The following is a 24,386-nucleotide window of genomic DNA, read 5'->3' as shown; positions in this document are numbered from 1 at the left end:
GTACATCCCCTGCAACAGCTCCATTCTATTTATTTAAAAAGTTACCAGCTACAATGGGGTGCTGTATGGAGGACCTCCCTATAACAACTCATCTGGCCAGAAATGATGGACTTCCCTGCAGCAACTCCATTCTAGTCATTTCAATAGTGAGCCAACTAGAATGTAGTTGCTGTATGGAGGACCTCTCTATAACAACAATCATCTGCCCATCAATGGTGAATCTCCATATTACAACTCCATTATAGTCAGTTCAATAGTGAGGGAGCTAAAATGGAGTTACTAAAAGGTAGGCCCTCAATATAGCAACTACCATCTGCACAGAAATTATGTACCTCCCTGCAGCAACTCCATTCTAGTCATTTCAGTAGTGAGCCACCGAGAAGTGGGGTCACCGCCTTGGGGCAGATACCCTACTTTTAGGCAGGGACAGCCACAGGGGCAAAACAGGGGTAGATCTTCAAACCAGTCCAAACTTCAAGGTGGCTGCACTTGTTTTTGAAAACCCTATGCAGCGGAACCGTAAGTAGGATGGGAAACATAACCTCTTAGCATAGTGGCCTTATCTATTTGCTTTGAAATAATGTGTCTCATCCTACTATAGTGTCACACTGAACGGTCACTATCAATATCTCATATACAGTTATCTACTTTACAGATTATTTTCTGTGGATGTGACCATTAATGCTCATCTATTTTGTTCATGGGTTTATTTTGTTTTGGCTATTTATATATTTTTTAACTATTACAACATATAACATTTTTTAGAAGGCTCAATTGTTGGCAGTGATTTGTAATTTCAGGAGGGAGTCAGCTAGAATGCTGTATGGAGGATCTCCATGTAGCAACTACCATCTGCCCAGAAGTAGGGGAGCCTCGTTGTCAACCACCCAGGTGCGGGTGACCAATCCAAAAGGATAGATCACAGTAGGGGCCATTCACACGTCTGCATGAATGGGTCCGCATCCTTTCTGCAATTTTCCAGAACGGGTGTGGAACCATTCATTTTCAATGGGGCTGGAAAAGATGCGGACAGCACACAGTGTGCTGTCCGCATCCGCACATCCATTCTGCATCCACACTTCCGTTCCGCAAAAAATAGAACATGTCCTATTCTTGTCCGCAGACACGGACAAGAAAAGGCATTTCTATTAAAGTGCCTGTCATGTGCGGTCCGCGTTTTGCGGATTCGCAATATGCAGACTGCAAAACACTTGCGGACGTGTGAATGGCCCCTAAGAAAAAGGCTGACAACCCCTTTAACCTGCTCACGACCGCCGTACGCAGGATTGCGTCTTCTCGGCGGTCGTGCTCTTCTGGGTGGACGCGCCGGTGCGTCCTCTCGCGAGACGCGAGATTTCCGGGTAAGCCGGCCCGCGCATGCGCATCGCGGGCCGGCAAAATTTAAAGAACAAGTTCGTCATCAACCTGCCAGCCACGATCATTGGCTGGCAGGTTGATGATTTTCAAAAAAACGAATCAGCAGCCAGATAACCCATCATATTAGTAAATATGATGGGGTTATATGGCTGCTGTGCTCCTCTGCTCCTTCTTTTGGTCGGTTGGTTCCAGCAGAGGAGCACACATCACTGTGAGTACCCACCAACACCACACCTAGCCCGCAGATCACCTCCCAGCTCCCGATTTAACCCTTTGATCACCCCTTCTTGCCCCTGTCAATCACTAGTAAAAAGGAAAAAAGTGATCAGTGCAAACTGATTTTAGGTATAGTTTAGGCCCCTTGGTTAAGTAGTTTAGCGATCAGTTAGCGCCAAGCCCACCGCACCGCAGTCCGTTATTCGCTGATTAGCGTATCGCTAATCAGCATTTGTACTTTAATAGTATCTGAAAGTGATCAAAACTGATCACGGTCAGATCTATAATTGTATTAGTGTCACTTTAGTTCGCCCTCCACCCAAAACGCAGTGTTTGCCCGATCAGGCCTGGTACGGTGGCACGAGCAGTAGTGACCCAGTCGCAGCCACCGCAAAGACGTGCCCGTAGAGCCCCTAGAATCCCAGAGGTGCTGGCAAACCCTGATTGGCAGTCCCCAACTTCAGCCGCACCTTTAGTTTTCCCTTTCACTGCCCAGTCTGGAGTTCGGGTTGAGACAGCTCAGATCGGTTCGGCCCTGGGATTTTTTGAGCTGTTCTTGACTGCGGAGCTCTTGGACTTAGTCGTGGCCGAAACAAATCGGTATGCCACACAATTTATATCCGCCAACCCGGGAAGCTCTTATGCCCAGTCTTTCCGGTGGAAACCAGTCCAAGTTTCCGAATTTAAAACTTTTCTGGGCCTCCTCCTCAACATGGGCCTGACAAAAAAGCATGAATTGCGGTCATATTGGTCCACGAACCCAATTCATCACATGCCCATGTTCTCTGCTGCTATGTCCAGGACACGATTTGAGACCATCCTGCGTTTCCTGCACTTTAGTGACAACACCGCCTCCCGTCCCAGAGGCCACCCTGCTTTTGACCGGCTCCACAAAATTCGGCCCCTCATAGACCATTTCAACCTGAAATTTGCAGATTTGTATACCCCAGAGCAAAACATCTGCGTAGACGAGTCCCTGATACATTTTACCGGGCGCCTTGGCTTCAAACAATACATCCGAAGCAAGCGCGCCCGGTATGGGGTCAAATTGTATAAGCTCTGTGAAAGAGCCACAGGCTATACCCACAAATTTCGGATATATGAGGGAAAAGATCAGACCCTGGAGCCGGTCGGTTGCCCTGACTACCTGGGGAGCAGTGGGAAGACAGTTTGGGACTTGGTGTCACCCTTATTCGGCAAGGGGTACCATCTTTATGCGGACAATTTTTACACAAGTGTGGCCCTCTTTAGGCATTTGTTTCTAGAACGGATTGGCGCCTGTGGTACCGAACGGGCTTCCCCCAACGGCTCGTTACCACCCGCCTTGCAAGGGGGCAGAGGGCCGCACTGTGTAACGAAGAACTGCTTGCGGTGAAATGGAGAGACAAGTGTGACGTTTACATGCTCTCCCCCATTCACGCAGACACGACAATACAAATTGAGCGAGCAACCCGTGTCATTGAAAAGCCCCTTTCAGTCCACGACTATAATTCGCTCATGGGAGGGGTGGACTTCAATGACCAGATGTTGGCTCCATATTTAGTGTCCCGACGCACCAGACGCTGGTATAAGAAGGTGTCTGTATATTTAATTCAATTGGCTCTGTACAATAGTTTTGTTCTCTACAGTAAGGCTGGGAGAACTGGATCCTTCCTCAAATTTCAGGAAGAGATCATCGAGAACCTCCTGTACCCAGGAGGTTCCGTGGCCCCATCCACCAGTGTAGTTAGCCGTCTACACGAGCGACATTTCCCCAGTGTCGTTCCTGGTACCTCAAACCGACCGCCACCCCGAAAAAAATGTCGTGTCTGTAGCAGGAGTGGAATAAGGTGTGACACCCGCTATTTCTGTCCTGACTGTCCTGACCACCCTTCCCTATGCTTTGGAGAGTGTTTCCGGAAGTACCACACACAGGTACACCTAGCATAGGGATCATCTCACCAGGACAGGCGCACAGGGATATTAGGGCCCATTCACTCACACAGCTGCTGCAAACCTCTCCTTTCACCTGGGACAAAGTGCATAACGCACCCATGGGGAAGGAGAGGTTTGTTCTATAAAGGTAAAAAAAAATAAAAAAAACACCAGTAAGCAAAAAGGTTAATGTTCAGTTAAAAAAGTTAAAGTTTATATGTTCTGTTGCAAAGTTAATAAAATTATTGCGTTGCGGCCTGGTTTTTTTTTTTTTTCTTTTTTTTCTTTTTTTTCTTTTTTTACCTTCCAGGTGGACCAACCGATCGACTAGCTGCAGCACCGATGTGCATTCTGACAGAAGCATTGTGCTGCTGTCAGATTACACGCAAGTCGGTGTATGCGGCGCTGCAAGACGAGATTTCTACTCTGCAGTAACAGATACGTTTGCCTATGCTTTGGCAAACACTTTGTATGTAAAAAAAAAAAAAATCCCGGCAATGATTTATTCATCCACATCGATTGATGTGAATGGAGAAATCTGATTTGCCAGGGCATACGAGCTAAGTGGGTATGGATGTTGGGAAAACCAGGAGTAGCGCCATCCTGGTTTTCCGTTCACACCTGGTCCTCTTCTGGTGAGTTTCAGATCATAGTTTCCCAGCCATGGCTATGTGCTGCCAATGCTGAGACTTCTCACTTGGCTTACAACTGCCTATTCATTGGGATACTGTCTGCGTATTTCTGTACGGCCAATGTTTCCTGTACTGAATTTTATGCACTACAGCCATAGTGGGTTCCTTCTATTGATCTTTACTCACCCTCTACACAAATCAATTTACTATATACTGTATTCATGGGTTGGTCATTGTAGCACACACAACTTTGTTTTCCCATGTCTACAGTAATATCATTGATAGATTACTCTATTTACATTTTGTGATCAGTGTGTTCGTCCAGGGTGGCGCTCGTTCTCTCTTCCCTGTTCCCTTACCCTGTCTTTGGCATCTATTATATGTGAATTTTTTATTATGAATTCAATAAAAACGTGTATTTTTCTAATTATTAGTTTGGTACTCTAAGCTTCTTTCTTCTGTTTTCTGCTATTTCAGTAGTGAGCCAGCAAGAATGGAGTTGCTATATAGGACCTCCCTAAAACAACAAACGTCTGTCCAGAAATGATGAACCTCCGTGCAGCAGTAAGTTTTAGTAATTTCAGTAGTAGGCCAGTTAGAATGGAGTTGCTGTAGGGAGGACCTCTTACACGTGTCATAGTGAACTGCCTGCAACGCTTAACCCTAAGGCCCCTTTCACACGCGGATGTATTTCACACGCGGAGTATTCCGCGCGGATGCGCGAGTTGATTGCATTGCACCCGTACTGAATCCCGACCTATTCATTTCTATGGGGCTTTTCACATGAGCAGTGATTTCCACGCATCACTTGTGTGTTGCGTGAAAATCGCAGCATGCTCTATTTTGTGCGTTTTTCACGTAACGCAGAAATGAATGGGGTTGCGTGAAAAATCGCAAGCATCCGCAAGCAAGTGCGGATTCGGTGCGATTTTCACACACGGTTGCTAGGAGATGATCGGGATGGAGACCCGATCATTATTATTTTCCCTTATAACATGGTTGTAAGGGAAAATAATAGCATTCTGAATACAGAATGCATAGTTAAATAGCGCTGGAGGGGTTAATTAAAAAAAAAAAAGAATTAAACTCACCTTAGTCCACTTGATCGCGCAGCCCGGCTTCTCTTCTGCCTCCTTCTTTGCTGATTGCAGGAACAGGACCTGTGGTGACGTTACTCCAGTCATGACATGATCTTTTACCATGGTGATGGATCATGTGATGGACCATGTGATGACCGGAGTGACCTCACCATAGGTCCTGTTCCTGCAATCAGCAAAGAAGGAGACAGAAGAGAAGCCAGGCTGCGCAATCAAGTGGACTAAGGCGAGTTTAATTATTTATTTATTTTAAACCCCTCCAGTGCTATTTTACTATGCATTCTGTATTCAGAATGCCATTATATTCCCTTATAACCATGTTATAAGGGAAAATAATACAATCTACAGAACACCGATCCCAAGCCCGAACTTCTGTGAAGAAGTTCGGGTACCAAAGATGCGCGATTTTTCTCACGCGCATGCAAAAAGCATTACAATGTTTTGCACTTGCACGGAAAAATCGTGCATGCTCCTGTACCTTTTCCCGCAAAGCCCATGTGAATGAGGCCTAAGGGCTGTTTCACACGAGCAAGTCCATTGCGGGAATTGCGCTCCGTGTGTGAGTGTGTTCCTCCGCTCTGGACTTGCAGGAGCTCCACGGCATTATCATGATTTATAATGCTATGTGTCTCTGAATGGCCTTTTTTCCACAAAATCATAGTGACATAAAGCTGTCATGATTCTGTAGAAATAAGGTCAAGCAGAGACACATAGCATTATAAATCATGATAATGCTGTGCGCTCCTGCAAGTCCAGAGCGGAGGATCACACTCACACACGGAGCGCAATTCCCGCAATGGACTCACTCGTGTGAAACAGCCCATAAGACATAGCTTCACAGGCTGCCTGTCAGAATTCTTTAGATTCCAATACAGGGAGTGCAGAATTATTAGGCAAGTTGTATTTTTGAGGATTAATTTTATTATTGAACAACAACCATGTTCTCAATGAACCCCAAAAACTCATTAATATCAAAGCTGAATATTTTTGGAAGTAGTTTATAGTTTGGTTTTAGTTTTAGCTATTTTAGGGGGATATCTGTGTGTGCAGGTGACTATTACTGTACATAATTATTAGGCAACTTAACAAAAAACAAATATATACCCATTTCAATTATTTATTTTTACCAGTGAAACCAATATAACATCTCAACATTCACAAATATACATTTCTGACATTCAAAAACAAAACAAAAACAAATCAGTGACCAATATAGCCACCTTTCTTTGCAAGGACACTCAAAAGCCTGCCATCCATGGATTCTGTCAGTGTTTTGATCTGTTCACCATCAACATTGCGTGCAGCAGCAACCACAGCCTCCCAGACACTGTTCAGAGAGGTGTACTGTTTTCCCTCCTTGTAAATCTCACATTTGATGATGGACCACAGGTTCTCAATGGGGTTCAGATCAGGTGAACAAGGAGGCCATGTCATTAGATTTTCTTCTTTTATACCCTTTCTTGCCAGCCACGCTGTGGAGTACTTGGACGCGTGTGATGGAGCATTGTCCTGCATTAAAATCATGTTTTTCTTGAAGGATGCAGACTTCTTCCTGTACCACTGCTTGAAGAAGGTGTCTTCCAGAAACTGGCAGTAGGACTGGCAGTTGAGCTTGACTCCATCCTCAACCCGAAAAGGCCCCACAAGCTCATCTTTGATGATACCAGCCCAAACCAGTACTCCACCTCCACCTTGCTGGCGTCTGAGTCGGACTGGAGCTCTCTGCCCTTTACCAATCCAGCCACGGGCCCATCCATCTGGCCCATCAAGACTCACTCTCATTTCATCAGTCCATAAAACCTTAGAAAAATCAGTCTTGAGATATTTCTTGGCCCAGTCTTGACGTTTCAGCTTGTGTGTCTTGTTCAGTGGTGGTCGTCTTTCAGCCTTTCTTACCTTGGCCATGTCTCTGAGTATTGCACACCTTGTGCTTTTGGGCACTCCAGTGATGTTGCAGCTCTGAAATATGGCCAAACTGGTGGCAAGTGGCATCTTGGCAGCTGCACGCTTGACTTTTCTCAGTTCATGGGCAGTTATTTTGCGCCTTGGTTTTTCCACACGCTTCTTGCAACCCTGTTGACTATTTTGAATGAAACGCTTGATTGTTCGATGATCACGCTTCAGAAGCTTTGCAATTTTAAGAGTGCTGCATCCCTCTGCAAGATATCTCACTATTTTTGACTTTTCTGAGCCTGTCAAGTCCTTCTTTTGACCCATTTTGCCAAAGGAAAGGAAGTTGCCTAATAATTATGCACACCTGATATAGGGTGTTGATGTCATTAGACCACACCCCTTCTCATTACAGAGATGCACATCACCTAATATGCTTAATTGGTAGTAGGCTTTCGAGCCTATACAGCTTGGAGTAAGACAACATGCATAAAGAGGATGATGTGGTCAAAATACTCATTTGCCCATTAATTCTGCACTCCCTGTAGTATTATTTTGAAGTCTATGGTACAAGAGATCAGAAAATTGCATATACAGGTCCCTTAATGGTACTAAACACTACAATAAGAAAAAACACACACCAAATATCAAAAATTTAAAACACCCCCTTTCCCAATTTTATATAGAAGAAACAATAAAAAAAATTAAACCTAATGGGTATTGCCTTGTACAAAAATATCAGAACTATTAACATATACCTCTTCTTGCACAGCGAATATTGTAACAGAAAAAAAAAAATATGTATGTGCCTTTAAAAATACAACTTGTCAAGCGAAAATAAGCCCTCATAAGGCTGTATGAAAAGAAAAGTAAAAGCTCTTCCATGGGCTTTTGCGTCCCAGTCTCTGCTTTGCAAAAGATAGGAACTGTCCTATCTTTTGCCACATTTTGTGGATTGTGGACCTATTCAAGTCAATGGGTCCCCATGTTTTGCAGACCCACAGTTTGCGGTCCAAAACACTGGCCCAGCTGCCCTACGACAGAGCCATATTTCCAATTATGCACAGGAGGGCACATGCCTAGGGAGTGGACCAGTTGGGGGCGGCACCATTAGTTTTGCAGGTAATCAAGTAAACTACACCATATGTGTTACAGGTGATGTAATGTTTATTCATGTATGTTTGGTTCTCTGTGCAAGAAGTAAAGTCTTTTGAGACGTAAATAACAGAGCAGCAGGTGCAGACATTGTGGCCACATTTATATGTACCTTATGTTGTAACCAAGTTTTATTTTTGCCAGTGCTGTTATCTCTAAATAGACTGAGGGATAAAGTATTACCCAATGTCTTTGCTCATCTCGCTACACACTGAATTCCCATACTGACTACTTCAGCAAAACCTGCACCTGCTGCTCTGTTATTCACGTATCAAAAGACTTAACTTCTTGCACAGAGAACCAAAAATACATGAATAAACAATACATCAACTTAGGGTTGGACGATAACAAAAATATTCAGACGATAACGATATAAAAAAATGTATCGCGATAACGATATATATCGCGATAAATACCAGTTTTAAAGAAAAAAACACAAGGAGACGTTATACTGTATGGGGGGCCACAAGGAGACATTATACTGTATGGGGGCAGCCACAAGGAGACGTTACACTGCATGGGGGCCACAAGGAGACGTTATACTGTATGGGGGGGCCACAAGGAGACGTTATACTGTATGGGGGGGCCACAAGGAGACGTTATACTGTATGGGGGGCCACAAGGAGACGTTATACTGTATGGGGAGCCACGAGGAGACGTTACACTGTATGGGGGGCCACAAGGAGACGTTACACTGTATGGGGGGCCACAAGGAGATGTTACACTGTATGGGGGGCCAGGAGGAGATGTTATACTGTATGGGGGCCACAAGGAGACGTTATACTGTATGGGGGGGCCACGAGGAGACGTTATAATGGACTATGGGGCAGCAGCCAGCAGGAGACATTATACTGTATGGGGGCCACAAGGAGACATTATACTGTATGGGGGCAGCCACAAGGAGACGTTACACTGCATGGGGGCCACAAGGAGACGTTATACTGTATGGGGGGGCCACAAGGAGACGTTATACTGTATGGGGGGGCCACAAGGAGACGTTATACTGTATGGGGGGGCCACAAGGAGACGTTATACTGTATGGGGAGCCACGAGGAGACGTTACACTGTATGGGGGGCCACAAGGAGACGTTACACTGTATGGGGGGCCACAAGGAGATGTTACACTGTATGGGGGGCCACGAGGAGATGTTATACTGTATGGGGGGCCACGAGGAGACGTTATACTGTATGGGGGGGCCACGAGGAGACGTTATAATGGACTATGGGGCAGCAGCCAGCAGGAGACATTATACTGTATGGGTGGCCACAAGGAGACATGATGATGAGAGCAGCAGCCACAAGGAGACATTACAGTATTGGGGGCAGCAGCGCAGCCGCAAGGAGACATTACAGTATGGGGGCAGCTGGCAGCAGCCACAAAAGGAGACATTGCATACAGTATGGGGCTTGTGAGGAGCAGCAGCTGCCCCCCTTCCCCATGTCTTATGGACACCACCACCACCATAATTCCTCCTTGTTCATCGTGTCATGGGGGAGGTACACATGATGGCTCACTGCGATAAGCATAGAGGCAGTGTAATAGGAGCCAACAGTGGAAGCTAGCCCCGCCCCTCCCCGCCGTCCAACCAATCAGAGGCAGCCAGCACTGACTCACAGCACAGGGGGAGGAGTCGTGCAGGGACTCAGAGAATCGTCTGAGAGTTTATTAGTTAAAAGAATCGAATGAGTCAGAGACGTGTCACAGAGTCCCTGCCAGGCTTCCTGCTCTGCGGCTCCCTGTCTCCCGACAAGTCCATCCGGGGGGGGGGGGGGGGGGGGGGTTTGGCATTAGTATGGCATGTAGCGGAGCTGTGTGTGTACAGGGTGCATGCAGGGACTCGGTGACACGATTCTTTTAACTAATAAACTCTCAGACAATTATCTGAGTCCCTGCAATAACTATACATTGTAAGTCCCTCCTGACCTTCGGTTCACTTGAGAGCCGACTCAGCAGTCGCTGCTGTACTGAGCTGCTCAACTCGGCCTGGGGGCGTCACCTGATTCCGACGTGAGACGTCGGTCGGTGGGCAGAGACAGCACATTCGGAGCAAGCAGGAGGAGACGCTGCTGGAAGAAATTGGTAGATAATGATGGGGGAGGGCAGCCGCGGACGCAGTTTTTAAAGTGAGGACGTCATGAAATATACTTCGTTATTTAGGAAACAGCCATATCGCCTTTTTTTTTAATACCGCGGTATATCGTGATACCGGTATATCGCCCAACCCTACATCAACTGTAACACATATGGTGTAGTTTACTTGATTACCTGCAAAACTTGCCGACTCCAATATGTAGGGTGTACATCTGGCCCCTTAAAAATTAGGATTAGACAGAATTTGTCGGATGCAATCAAAGATCACAATAAAAACACAAACACATTCCGCCATATCTCAGCAGTCTCCCATCATGTTTTACACCATCATGGAGGGGATGGGAGTCACATTATGGTACAGGGTATTATAAAAAGTAAGACTATATCAGAGGGGTGGAGATTTACAGAGAAAACTCTTTAATTGTGAGGCCTTTTGGATATTCAAGCTTAAAATCATGTGTCCCCCATGGGTTGAATAGAAAGCAAGATTTAATCTCACATTATTTTTATGAATTTTATGTAAGGAAATGTATTGTTGTATTTTGTGTTAATTTGGCAATGTCGTTTTAAGGTCCTGTTCACACAGAGTCTAGTTTTCTATGGCGGTCAAGGGGTTAATTTGGAAGTGGCTAGTATTCCTCAATGCCAAGCACACCCACTGGGTGTGTCCTCTCCCTCCTTCCCACCATAAAACCTGACTGGTGTAGTCATCTAGTGACTCTATGACTAAGGGTGTTACAAGCGTGTACCCAAAGCGCGTCAGAGAGATGTGAGGCCTGTTTTGTATTTACCTTTTGTAACTGCTTTCAATGGAGAAAAAATTAAATTAAATGGATTTTACGAATACCAGTGGCTGGAAATCGCTTACATTTATCGCTGTGGGAGTGCAGTCCTGCACCATCCGTGCCCTGGAGGTCCGAGCAGAAGCTGGCGTTTGTTATTATACTATAGCGAGAATGAGGTGTCCCGAAAGTGGTGAAGGGCGCACTGTGCAGCTGCCCTCCATAAATTTTCTATGGGGCCGCCAAAAACCGGCGCTGGCAGGTTATATATATTGCGCTCTCAATTAGGAGAGCGCTTGGTGGTGGTTGGACCGGAATTCCCTTTAAGTCTGTTTGAAACCACGTTATTTGAAAGACTACTCATTGGTGAAAAGCAATTTAACCATGTCAGAGACTAGGCATAGTCCTTTGGAGGTATGCAACACCAACAGAGTATAGAATTACAAGCTGTCTTTTAGGAGTTGGACTGTCCACTGTATGTTGCCTAGTGCACAAAGTTACATTTGCTCTAAAGAATAACCTACTGAAGCATTTTATTTGCTTGCCAAAAGTGGCAAGACCCTAGATGGATTTGCTGAGTGAGGTTACCCCATGTGTGCAGGGGGCCAAAGAACAAAAGCCACATTTCCATTATTGCCCTGAGGGATGATCCAGCTACTTATCACAATAGGAAGGGATGGTATTCCATTGTACTTCAAGCAGTAGTGGATCAAAAGTTTTGGTAAGATCACCTTATTTTTTTATTACATAGACCTACATTGATCTAAAAAAGAGATTTATAGTTGTCATATGGGTAAACAACATTACAGGTTTAAAAAAAAAAAAAAAAAAAAAGATTGTGGACAGGTAATATACATACAAACGCAAAAACACAAATGCAATCGCACTCTGCAACCAGCACTCTGCCCTGCCTTTATGCTGGATGTTGAATAAGGCATTGGTGTACATTTTGGCCAAAGCGTAATAAGCCACTCACCACGTCAAGGTCACCTTAATGAGTGGTCCCTAACACTAGTTCCTACCTGGTAATATACATACATGCAAGTATTGGGTAGCTAAATGAGTCCAAAACGTCAAGGTTGCCTCCATGAGTGGTCCCTAACACTAGTTCCTACCTGTTATGGGCCACGACAGCCACACAAAGTCCAGGGAGCGCAGGTACAGCATGCACGCCAACCACACTCTGCTTTTAACCCCGTCCGGTGCCATTACAGCTTTCATCGGATCCAGGGATGCAAGCACCAACATGCATGCTGAGCCCACTATATACTTCTCCTGGAGCCAAATGGCTACTGGTAGGTGCTATATAAGCAGACTCAGTTTTATACTGACTTTAAAAACAGCCTCCAGGGGGCAGATTAACTGGACAGGTGTGCATGACTGCTTGGAGGAGATCGCCACGCCTCCATTATATACTACAAAGAAAAAATATTCGGGATTCAGCCCGCACAACCCCTAGCAGGTGCAGATTGCTATGCCGAAATACAGATACAAACGCAAAAACACAAAATGCAATCGCACACTGCAACCAGCACTCTGCCCTGCCTTTATGCTGGATGTTGAATAAGGCATTGGTGTACATTTTGGCCAAAGCGTAATAAGCCACTCACCACGTCAAGGTCACCTTAATGAGTGGTCCCTAACACTAGTTCCTACCTGGTAATATACATACATGCAAGTATTGGGTAGCTAAATGAGTCCAAAACGACTTCTGGAAAAAGGCAGGCTTCTTTGATGGCTGGGACCGTGGTAGCGCATATAGGCTGGTGCTTTTTCCTATAGTGTGCAAGCACGACCACCACTGGTGGATTACAGGGTGGTCGTAACCATGGAAACGAGGAGTGTATAATGTGAGGGAAAAATAAATCCAGCAGCAAAGAAAGAAAGATGGGTAATAATAGATTAGTAAGAGGAACATAATAGCTCATATTCTCTCAGCAGCTAAAAAGGTGATTGCTCGTCGGTGGAAAGATCTGCAGACCCTATCGACCAATGAAGTCGTTAACCTGGTTAATTACCATATGCAGTGCGAGTTCACCTTTGCCTCATCTATGAAAAATAGAATAGCAACACACAACACATGGATGCTCTGGTTGTCTAGCACATACGCGGTTCCGCTTCCACACTACCTGCTTTAACATCGAGAATAGTGGATCCTTTTTTACATTTTTGCTTTAACATCGAGGTATACGGGTACTGTGCACTGGTGCTTGAGACGTATCTCCTTGCTATAATATATACTGTGTACAATGCAATACACCTAGAGGTAACATCTCTGGAACAAGCTATATACAATGATTGTATACTTTTATACTTGCAATTTGGTACCTTATATTATTATTTCTTTTTTATTTTATTTGTATGTATTATTACTTTTGTTTTGTATGCATAATTTGTAAACTGTCTTATTTACTATATGCCATTCAATAAAAATGTATTGCTGGAAAAAAAATAATAGATTAGTAAGTGGCTTGTATTAACTTTCTCTATATAATAAATGCTATTTGCTGAAGTGTTAAAACCCCTTTAAGGCCCCATTATAAAGCAGAAAAATTGGTATGGTAGCCAATCCAAAGGGTTTGGTGGAACGTTAGTTAGCGTTCATACATCAGGGGAAAGTTGCTGCTTATTACAACTACAATTGGAGAATTTCCTAGCTGCTTGTGCAGGAAAATATAGATTTTATTAAAGATAGGAGACGAACATTATATGCTACACTTCTTTACTGGACTCCAATCAAAAGCAAAGTTTAAATAAAGATAAGAATATTTTTTTTTAAAGAAACATGCTGTGAGGTTCACTGGCAGCCAATCACAACACAGCATAGGATAATAAGCTCCTGTAATGTGCCAATCCTCCTCTTTCTTTGATATAAACAAACAGAAATAACAAACTCCCATGTCATCCATCTTTCCTGAACGAAAAACTGGAAATCATCCAAAATTCAATGAGCCATGTCGAGGGAAGAGATCGACTGAAGACTCCCAGAAGAATATAAAACTACACGAGAACAGAAATAGGGTGGGTTATACAGTGGTATAATCTTAGTCTCCTGTCTTTAACCGCCTCCGGACCGCCTAACGCAGGATCGCGGTCCGGAGGCGGTCGATTCATTCCTCCTAGACGCGAGATGACGCGCATAGCCGGCCCGCGCATGCAAATTGCGGGCCGGCAAAAGTTGTGAAGTTCGTCACCAGCCTGCCAGCCAATGATCATCGCTGGCAGGCTGGTGATTTTCAAAAAAATGAATCACAAGCCTCTTAACACATTATATTTATAAATATAATGTGTTAAATGGCTTTTGTGCTCCTCTGCTGGTCCTTTTTGTCGGTTGGTCCCAGCAGAGGGGCACAGATCACTGTAAGTGCACAAACACCACACACTTAGCCCCAGACACCCCCCATCACCCCAATTAACCCCATGATCACCCCTGTCAATCACTAGTGAAAGGGAAAAAAGTGATCAGTGTAAACTGTCACTTTTTTTTTCCACTAGTATTGACGGTTAGGTTTTAGGATAGTTTAAGCCCCTTTGTTAGGTAGTTAGCATCCAGCCCACCGCACCGCAGTCACTGATTCGCTGATTAGCGTATCGCTAATTAGCATTGGTACTTTTATCACTGCACAATCACTTTACAAATCACTTTACAGATCAGTTTTGATATTTTTTATCAATCGCAGCGGCTTCCGGTACTTCGCTAGCCTCCAATTTGTAAGACAGGCTTGCTTTTTTTCTTGGGTACTCTCAGGGAATACCCCCTAAATTTAGTTGACCAAGTGGCAAGTAAGGGGTATTTGTCATGGTCTTACCTTCTTGCTGTTCTCCTTCGTTTGACATGTGCTGGCGGCCATCTTGGTTTCTGGGTTTCTTGTAGCCTCCCACCCTGCGGCTTCTCCTTCCCACTGGGAGGAGCTGGATGCCTAGCTCATATATATAGGAGGTCTGTGGCTTCAGTTCCTTGCTTGGTCCTCCTGTGTTCACATGCTTCTAAGACTGCTGCTGCTTCTGGTTCCTGATCCTGGCTTCGTCTGACTACCCTGCTGGTTCCTGATCCAGGCTTCGTCTGACTGCCCTGCTGGTTCCTGATCCAGGCTTCGTCTGACTACCCTTCTGGTTCCTGACCTCTGGCTTCGCAAGACCCTGCTTCGGTTTAGCCATCCGTTTGGACTTTTGCCTTACAGCTTGATTTTCAATAAAGCCTTCTTATTTCCACTTATCTCTTGTTGTACGTCTGGTTCATGGTTCCATGACATTAGGACCAAGCCATGAATTCTGACGGTACAGGGCCATCCTTGCTACCTACGCTGGTTGCCAGACTTGATCAGCAGGATCACCTGTTGGGTCGGTTCGCTGTGGCGTTGCAAACCCTGCTTGAACGCACGGCTCATTTAGCTTCCGTTGCCGATGGGTCGGTTGTCGCTCCTGGGCCCGCTCCTACTGCTGCTCCGGTTGTTGCGCCAGAGTCTACCCCGACACCTGTTGCTGCGCCTACGGTGTTTCGGGGTATGACCGGTTCTGCCCCCCTTCCACAGCGCTTTGGGGGAGAGCCAACTCAGTGCCGAGGTTTCCTTAACCAGGTGGGCATTTATTTCGAGTTGCTGCCACATGCCTTTCCTACTGAGAGATCAAAGGTGGGCTTCTTGATCTCGCTGCTCTCGGACAAGGCCTTGGCCTGGGCCAGCCCTTTATGGGAGAACAACAATCCGGTGGTTGCAGAGTTTTCCGGTTTTGTTGCTTCTCTTCGGAAGGTATTCGATGTGCCGGCTCGTGCTGCCTCTGCTGCGAAGCTCCTTATGTCCATCAGACAGGGTTCACGATCCGTAGCTGAATACGCCATTGAGTTTCGTACCCTGGCAGCAGAGGTGGGCTGGAATAATGAGGCTCTGGTCGCTGCTTTCTCTCATGGTCTCTCGGATGCCTTGAAGGATGAGGTTGCAGCTAAGGACCTACCAGTGGAGCTCGAGTCTCTTATTTCTTTCCTGATTTTGATTGACACCAGACTCAGGGAGAGACCTTCCTTTAAGGAGAGCCTGCGGAGGCCTTCTAACAGATTGGCGCCTACGTTTGCTGTCCCACCCGTGCCTCCCTCTCCTCCCACGCCTCCTGGGGATGACTTGTCTGGGGGTGAACCCATGCAGCTGGGGTTTGCTCGCCTGTCCGAGGGGGAGAGGGCACTCCGGAGACGCGAGGGCCGATGCATGTACTGTGGTCTCGGTGGGCATTTTCGGTTGGCATGCCCGAACCGTCCGGGAAACGCTCGCACCTGAGATCCTGTCGGGGGCAGATCTTGGGTGGAGTCTCCTCGTCCCCGGTTTCCCGTGTTGACAAACCACTGATTACTGTTGTCCTCTCCTGGGTCGGGGGCTCGGTGACGACCCAGGCGTTGGTGGACTCTGGTGCTGGTGGTTTGTTCATTGATAGTGTGTTCGCTGCCGCCAATTCCATTCCTCTGCAGCCTCGAGGTTCCCCACTGGCTCTTGAGGCGATAGACGGCAGACCCCTTCTGCCGCCACACGTGACTCATGAGACCCTTCCAGTGGGGATGGCCATTGGTGCTGTTCACAGAGAGTCGGTCTGTCTCCAGGTTATTTCGTCTCCACACTACTTGGTGGTCTTGGGGTACCCCTGGCTCCAGGAGCATAATCCGACTTTCGATTGGAGATCGGCCGAGATCCTCTCGTGGTCACCGCAGTGTGGGGCTAGTTGCATCCATGGGTCTGTCAAGTTGCTGTGTACTTCCTCGGACTCTCTGTTGCCTCCTGAATACGAGGAGTACCGGGATGTATTCGATAAGGTGCGTGCGGTTGCCCTACCTCCGCACCGCCCATACGATTGTGCCATAGAGTTACAATCTGGTGCCGTTCCTCCTCGTGGCAAAGTCTATCCACTGTCGGTAGCGGAGAATGAGGCCATGGAGGAGTACGTGAGGGAGGCGCTTTCACGCGGACACATTCGCAAATCCTCGTCCCCGGCAGGGGCTGGATTTTTCTTTGTGAAAAAGAAGGGCGGTGAGTTGAGGCCTTGCATCGATTACAGGGGTCTCAATCGCATCACGATCAAGAACGCTTACCCGATACCCTTGATTTCCGAGCTGTTCGATCGCCTCAAAGGGGCCACGGTCTTTACCAAACTCGACCTGAGGGCGGCATATAACCTGGTAAGGATCAAGGCGGGCGATGAGTGGAAGACCGCGTTTAACACCAGGACCGGTCATTATGAATCCTTGGTTATGCCCTTTGAGTTGTGCAATGCGCCCGCAGTCTTCCAGGAATTCATCAACAATGTTTTCCGTGACCTGTTGCAGCAGTGTGTGGTGGTCTATTTGGATGACATCTTGGTATATTCTGAATCCATGGAGGCCCACATTCTGGATGTCAGACGAGTGTTGCAACGGTTACGAGAGAACAAGCTGTTCGGTAAGCTTGAGAAATGCGAATTTCACCGATCCCAGGTAACCTTCTTAGGTTACATCATTTCCGCTGAGGGGTTCTCCATGGATCCTGAGAAGGTTTCGGCTGTCTTACAGTGGCCCCAGCCCAGTGGTCTTCGTGCCCTGCAGCGCTTTTTGGGCTTCGCCAATTATTATCGGAAGTTCATCAGGGACTTTTCCATGCTAGCCAAGCCTCTCACAGATCTGACCAGGAAGGGCAGTAATCCCCAGGTCTGGCCGCTCGAGGCCATCCGAGCTTTTGAGGCTCTAAAGTCCGCCTTTGTGTCGGCTCCGATTCTGTCGCATCCCAACCCTGGGTTGCCTTTTGTCCTCGAGGTGGACGCGTCTGAGATGGGAGTAGGCGCCCTTCTGTCTCAGCGTAGAACACCAGAGGGCCCTCTGCTTCCTTGTGGGTTTTACTCCCGGAAACTGTCTTCCGCGGAGTGCAACTATCAGATTGGTGACAGGGAGTTATTGGCCATCTTGCAGGCCCTTAAAGAATGGAGGCACTTGCTCGAGGGCTCGGTGGTTCCGGTTCTCATCCTGACGGACCACAAGAATCTGACCTACCTCTCTGAGGCCAAGAGATTGACACCACGTCAGGCCAGATGGGCTCTGTTCTTGTCACGTTCTAATTACGTGGTCTCCTACCTACCCGGTTCCAAGAACATCAGAGCGGATGCCTTATCACGGCAGTACTCCGAGCTGTCCGGGAGGAGTCGATTCCGACTTCGGTCATACCTCCGAATCAGATCCTGGCCGCCATTCGCACCAGCCTGACCTCTCCCCTGGGTGAGCAGATTTTGGCGGCTCAATCTGGTGCTCCCTCTGGGAGACCCAACGGCAGATGTTTTGTGCCTGAGGAGTTGCGCACTCGGTTGTTGCGAACCTACCATAACTCCAAGGCCGCGGGGCATCCTGGAAAGAATCAGCTGTCCTGGGCTGTTTCACGTCTGTTCTGGTGGCCTTCTCTACGTTCCGACATCGCCGCATATGTAGCGGCATGCTCCGTTTGTGCCCAGAGTAAGTCCCCTCGGCACCGTCCGTTGGGCCTTTTGCAACCCATAGCCACCGGGGAGCGTCCATGGTCACACCTGGGGATGGATTTCATTGTGGACCTCCCTGCATCCCGAGGCCATACGGTCATTCTCATGATTGTGGATCGGTTTTCCAAAATGTGCCACTGTGTTCCTCTCAAGAAGTTACCCTCTGCACAAGAGTTGGCCACGATTTTTGCCAGGGAGGTCTTCCGGTTGCACGGCTTGCCCAAGGAGATTGTGTCGGATCGGGGGAGTCAGTTTGTGTCCAGGTTCTGGCGCTCCTTTTGCTCCCAGTTGGGGATTCATCTCTCTTTCTCCTCGGCCTACCACCCTCAGTCCAATGGGGCCGCAGAACGATCCAATCAGGCCTTGGAGCAATTCCTTCGTTGCTATGTCTCCGATCACCAAGACAATTGGGTTGACCTCCTGCCTTGGGCTGAGTTTGCCAGGAACACGGCGGTGAACTCTTCCTCTGGGACGTCTCCCTTCATGGCCAATTATGGGTTCCAACCTGCCGTGTTACCGGAGGTATTCTCTCCCCAGGATATTCCGGCTGTGGAGGATCACCTTTCCGTCCTACGTGCTTCTTGGGTACAGATCCAGAGGTCCCTTGAGGTCTCTGCGCAGCGCCAGAGACTCCAGGCTGATCGCAGACGAGCGCCCGCTCCTTCCTACCAGGTCGGAGACCGCGTATGGTTGTCCACCCGCAACCTCAACCTTCGAGTGCCCACTCCCAAGCTGGCGCCTCGCTTTGTTGGTCCCTTCCGAGTGCTTCGCAGGGTAAACCCGGTAGCCTATGCCCTTGCGCTTCCTCCTGGCATGCGGATCTCCAACGTGTTTCATGTCTCCCTGTTGAAGCCACTGATGTGTAATCGTTTCACTTCCTCGGTTCCTCGGCCTCGTCCGGTCCAAGTGGGCAATCGTGAGGAGTATGAGGTGAGCAATATCCTGGACTCACGCCTGGTCCGCGGTCGGGTGCAGTTTTTAGTCCATTGGCGTGGTTATGGTCCAGAGGAGCGTTCCTGGGTTCCCTCCGCAGATGTCCATGCTCCTGCCTTGCTCCGAGCCTTCCACGCACGCTTCCCTCAGAAACCGTTCTTTACTCCGCGGAGGAGGGGCCCTTGAGGGGGAGGTACTGTCATCGTCTTACCTTCTTGCTGTTCTCCTTCGTTTGACATGTGCTGGCGGCCATCTTGGTTTCTGGGTTTCTTGTAGCCTCCCACCCTGCAGCTTCTCCTTCCCACTGGGAGGAGCTGGATGCCTAGCTCATATATATAGGAGGTCTGTGGCTTCAGTTCCTTGCTTGGTCCTCCTGTGTTCACATGCTTCTAAGACTGCTGCTGCTTCTGGTTCCTGATCCTGGCTTCGTCTGACTACCCTGCTGGTTCCTGATCCAGGCTTCGTCTGACTACCCTGCTGGTTCCTGATCCAGGCTTCGTCTGACTACCCTTCTGGTTCCTGACCTCTGGCTTCGCAAGACCCTGCTTCGGTTTAGCCATCCGTTTGGACTTTTGCCTTACAGCTTGATTTTCAATAAAGCCTTCTTATTTCCACTTATCTCTTGTTGTACGTCTGGTTCATGGTTCCATGACAGTATTCGTCTGAAGAGGCCTACAGGCTTCTGACCCCGTCGGATGAGGAATGGGAACCCTCATCTGACGAATCCAGCGGGTCAGAATACAAACCTGTAGAAAGCAGTGGCAGTCTGACCCAAAGATTGGACGATGAGGTTGAGGTCCCTGATACCACCAGGTGTACCCAGCCCCGCGTTGCTAGACCACAGGTTGCGCAGGATCTGCTTTAAGGGCAGCAGAGTGGGGCTGGCGCTGTCGGATTACGTGGTGAGGCATACACCAGTAGCGCAGCCCATCCTGGACCTAGTACCAGCACTGGCGTACAACATGGTGAAGTGGCGAGCACCAGAAGGGCAGTTGAAGCTGGTACGGTGGCACGTGCAGTAGTTCCCCCATCGCAGCCACCGCACAGACAGGCCCGTAGAGCCCTAGAGTCCCTGAGGTTCTAGCAAACCCTGATTGGCAGCCCCCAACTTCAGCCGCGCCAGTAGTAAACATCTGCATAGACGAATCCCTTATACATTTTACCGGGCGCCTTGGCTTCAAACAATACATCCCAAGCAAGTGCGCCCGGTATGGGGTCAAATTGTATAAGCTCTGTGAAAGGGCCACAGGCTATGCGCACAAATTTTGTGTCTATGAGGGTAAATATCAGACCCTGGAGCCGGTCGGTTGCCCTGACTACCTGGGGAGCAGTGGGAAGACAGTCTGGGACTTGGTGTCACCCTTATTTGGCAAGGGGTACCATCTTTATGTGGACAATTTTTGTGCCCCTCTTCAGGCATTTGTTTTTATAACAGATTTGCTGCTGTGGCACCACGCGACCTAGTCGCCGGGGCTTCCCCCAACGGCTCGTTACCACCTGTCTTGCAAGGGGGAGAGGGCTGCCTTGTGTAACGAAGAACTTCTCGCGGTGAAATGGAGAGACAAGCGTGACGTTTACATGCTCTTCTCCATTCACGCAGACACGACAATACAAATTGAACGAGCAACCAGTGTCATTGAAAAGCCCCTCTCAGTCCACGACTATAATTTGCCCATGGGAGGGGTGGACTTCAATGACCAGATGCTGGCTCCTTATTTAGTGTCCCGCCGCACCTGACCCTGGTATAAGAAGGTGTCTGTATATTTAATTCAATTGGCTATGTACAATAGTTTTGTTCTCTACAGTAAGGCTGGGAGAACTGGATCCTTCCTCAAATTTCAGGAAGAGATCAGGAAGAGATCCAGGAGGTTCCGTGGCCCTATCCACCAGTGTAGTGAGCCGTCTACATGAGCGACATTTCCCCAATGTCATTGCTGGTACCTCAACCCAAGCGCCACCCCGAAAAAGATGTCGTGTCTGTAGCAGGAGTGGAATAAGGCGTGACACACGCCATTTCTGTCCTGACCGGAAGTACCACACACAGGTACACTATTAGCATAGGGATTGCGTCACACAGGACAGGCACACAAGGCTCTTAGGGCCATTTCACACAGAGCTGCTGCAAACCTCTCCTTTCACCTGGGACAAAGTGCATAATGTACTTCGCCACACCTCCCGGGGGCGATTTGCGGTTTGCACATTGTCCCATGGGGAAGGAGAGGTTTGTCCTATAAAAAAGTTCAAAAAAGTATTATTTTTATTTATTTTTTTACTTCTAGGTGGACCAACCGATGAACCAGCTGTAGCACTGATGTGCATTCTGACAGAAGCATTGTGCTGCTGTCAGATTACACAAAAGTCGGTGTATGCGGCGCTGCAAGACGAGATTTCTCCACTGCAGTAAAAAAGATACGTTTGCCGAGGCTTATGAGCTGAGGGGCGGTGTTCATATGCTTTGTATACAGTACAGACCAAAAGTTTGGACACACCTTCTCATTCAAAGAGTTTTCTTTATTTTCATGACTATGAAAATTGTAGATTCACACTGAAGGCATCAAAACTATGAATTAACACATGTGGAATTATATACATAACAAAAAAGTGTGAAACAAAATGTGTCATATTCTAGGTTCTTCAAAGTAGCCACCTTTTGCTTTTGATTTAAGAGGTAGTCACCTGAAATTGTTTTCACTTCACAGGTGTGCCCTGTCAGGTTTAATAAGTGGGATTTCTTGCCTTATAAACGGGGTTGGGACCATCAGTTGCGTTGTGGAGAAGTCAGGTGGATACACATGCTTTTTTCTTGCCATAATACAAATTCTAAGTAAAGAAAAACGAGTGGCCATCCTTACTTTAAGAAATGAAGGTCAGTCAGTCCGAAAAATTGGGAAAACTTTGAAAGTCTCCCCAAGTGCAGTCACAAAAACCATCAAGCGCTACAAAGAAACTGGCTCACATGCGGACGGCCCCAGAAAAGGAAGACCAAGAGTCACCTCTGCTGCGGAGGATAAGTTCATCCAAGTCACCAGCCTCAGAAATCGCAGGTTGACAGCAGCTCAGATTAGAGACCAGGTCAATGCCACACAGAGTTCTAGCAGCAGACACATCTCTAGAACAACTGTTAAGAGGAGACTGTGTGAAGCAGGCCTTCATGGTAGAATATCTGCTAGGAAACCACTGCTAAGGACAGGCAACAAGCAGAAGAGACTTGTTTGGGCTAAAGAACACACGGAATGGACATTAGACCAGTGGACATCTGTGCTTTGGTCTGATGAGTCCAAATTTGAGATCTTTGGTTCCAACCACCATGTCTTTGTGCGACGCAGAAAAGGTGAACAGGTGGACTCTACATGCCTGGTTCCCACCGTAAAGCATGGAGGAGGAGATGTTATGGTGTTGGGGTGCTTTGCTGGTGACACTGTTGGGGATTTATTCAAAATTGAAGGCATACTGATCCAGCATGGCTACCCCAGCATCTTGCAGCGGCATGCTATTCCATCCGGTTTGCATTTAGTTGGACCATCATTTATTTTTCAACAGGACAATGACCCCAAACACACCTCCAGGCTGTGTAAGGGCTATTTGACAATGAAGGAGAGTGATGGGGTGCTGCGCCAGATGACCTGGCCTCCACAGTCACCGGACCTGAACCCAACCGAGATGGTTTGGGGTGAGCTGGACCGCAGAGTGAAGGCAAAAGGGCCAACAAGTGCTAAGCATCTCTAGGAACTCCTTCAAGACTGTTAGAAGACCATTTCAGGTGACTACCTCTTGAAGCTCATCAAGAGAATGCCAAGAGTGTGTAAAGCAGTAATCAAAGCAAAAGGTGGCTACTTTGAAGAACCTAGAATATGACATATTTTCAGTTGTTTCACACTTTTTTGTTAGGTATATAATTCCACATGTGCTAATTTATAGTTTTGATGCCTTCAGTGTGAATCTACAATTTTCATAGTCATGAAAATAAAGAAAACTCTTTGAATGAGAAGGTGTGTCCAAACTTTTGGTCTGTACTGTATATAAAAAAAATATAAAAAAATCCCGGAAATGATTTATTCATCTACATCAATTGATGTGAATGGAGAAATCGGGTTTGCCAGGGCATACGAGCTGAGTGGGTTTGGATGTTGGGCGGAGCTCCTATGTCCTGGCAGACGCCTTTCCCCTCCTTTTTATTTTTTTGGCAGAGATTTTCTTTCATCCAGATTGATCGATGCGAATGAAGAAATCTGTGCCGTTCATTTTTTCTTTCAGCCCAGAGGCTAAACTGAATTTTTTTGTTTTTCCCCCGTATGATCAATATAAGGAGAATAGCAGAAACTTCTAATGCTGGCCATATATGTAATGATTGTGGAGACCCTCAAATGCCAGGGCAGAAAAAACACCCCATTTTGGAAAGAAGACACCCCAAGGTATTCGCTGAGGGGCATATTGAGTCCATGAAAGATTGAATTTGGGCCCCTTTGCGCACCTAGGCTGCAAAAAAGTGTCACACATGTGGTATCGCCGTACTCAGGAGAAGTTGGGCAATGTGTTTTGGGGTGTCTTTTTACATATACCCATGCTGGGTGAGAGAAATTTCTCTCTAAAATGACAACTTTGTATAAATAAAATGGGAAAAGTTGACTTTCAGAGAGATATTTCTCTCACCCAGCATGGGTATATGTAAAAATACACCCCAAAACACATTGTCCTACTTCTTCTGAGTACGGCGATACCACACGCTTGACACTTTTTTACAGCCAAGTTGTTGTTTTTTTAACCCCTCTAGCGCTGTTTTACTATGCATTCTGTATCCAGAATGCTATTATTTTCCCTTATA

The sequence above is a fragment of the Bufo gargarizans genome, chromosome 3, assembly GCF_014858855.1.
Source record: "Bufo gargarizans isolate SCDJY-AF-19 chromosome 3, ASM1485885v1, whole genome shotgun sequence".
Classification (NCBI taxonomy): Eukaryota; Metazoa; Chordata; class Amphibia; order Anura; family Bufonidae; genus Bufo; species Bufo gargarizans.
Note: the sequence above shows the minus strand (reverse complement) of the source record.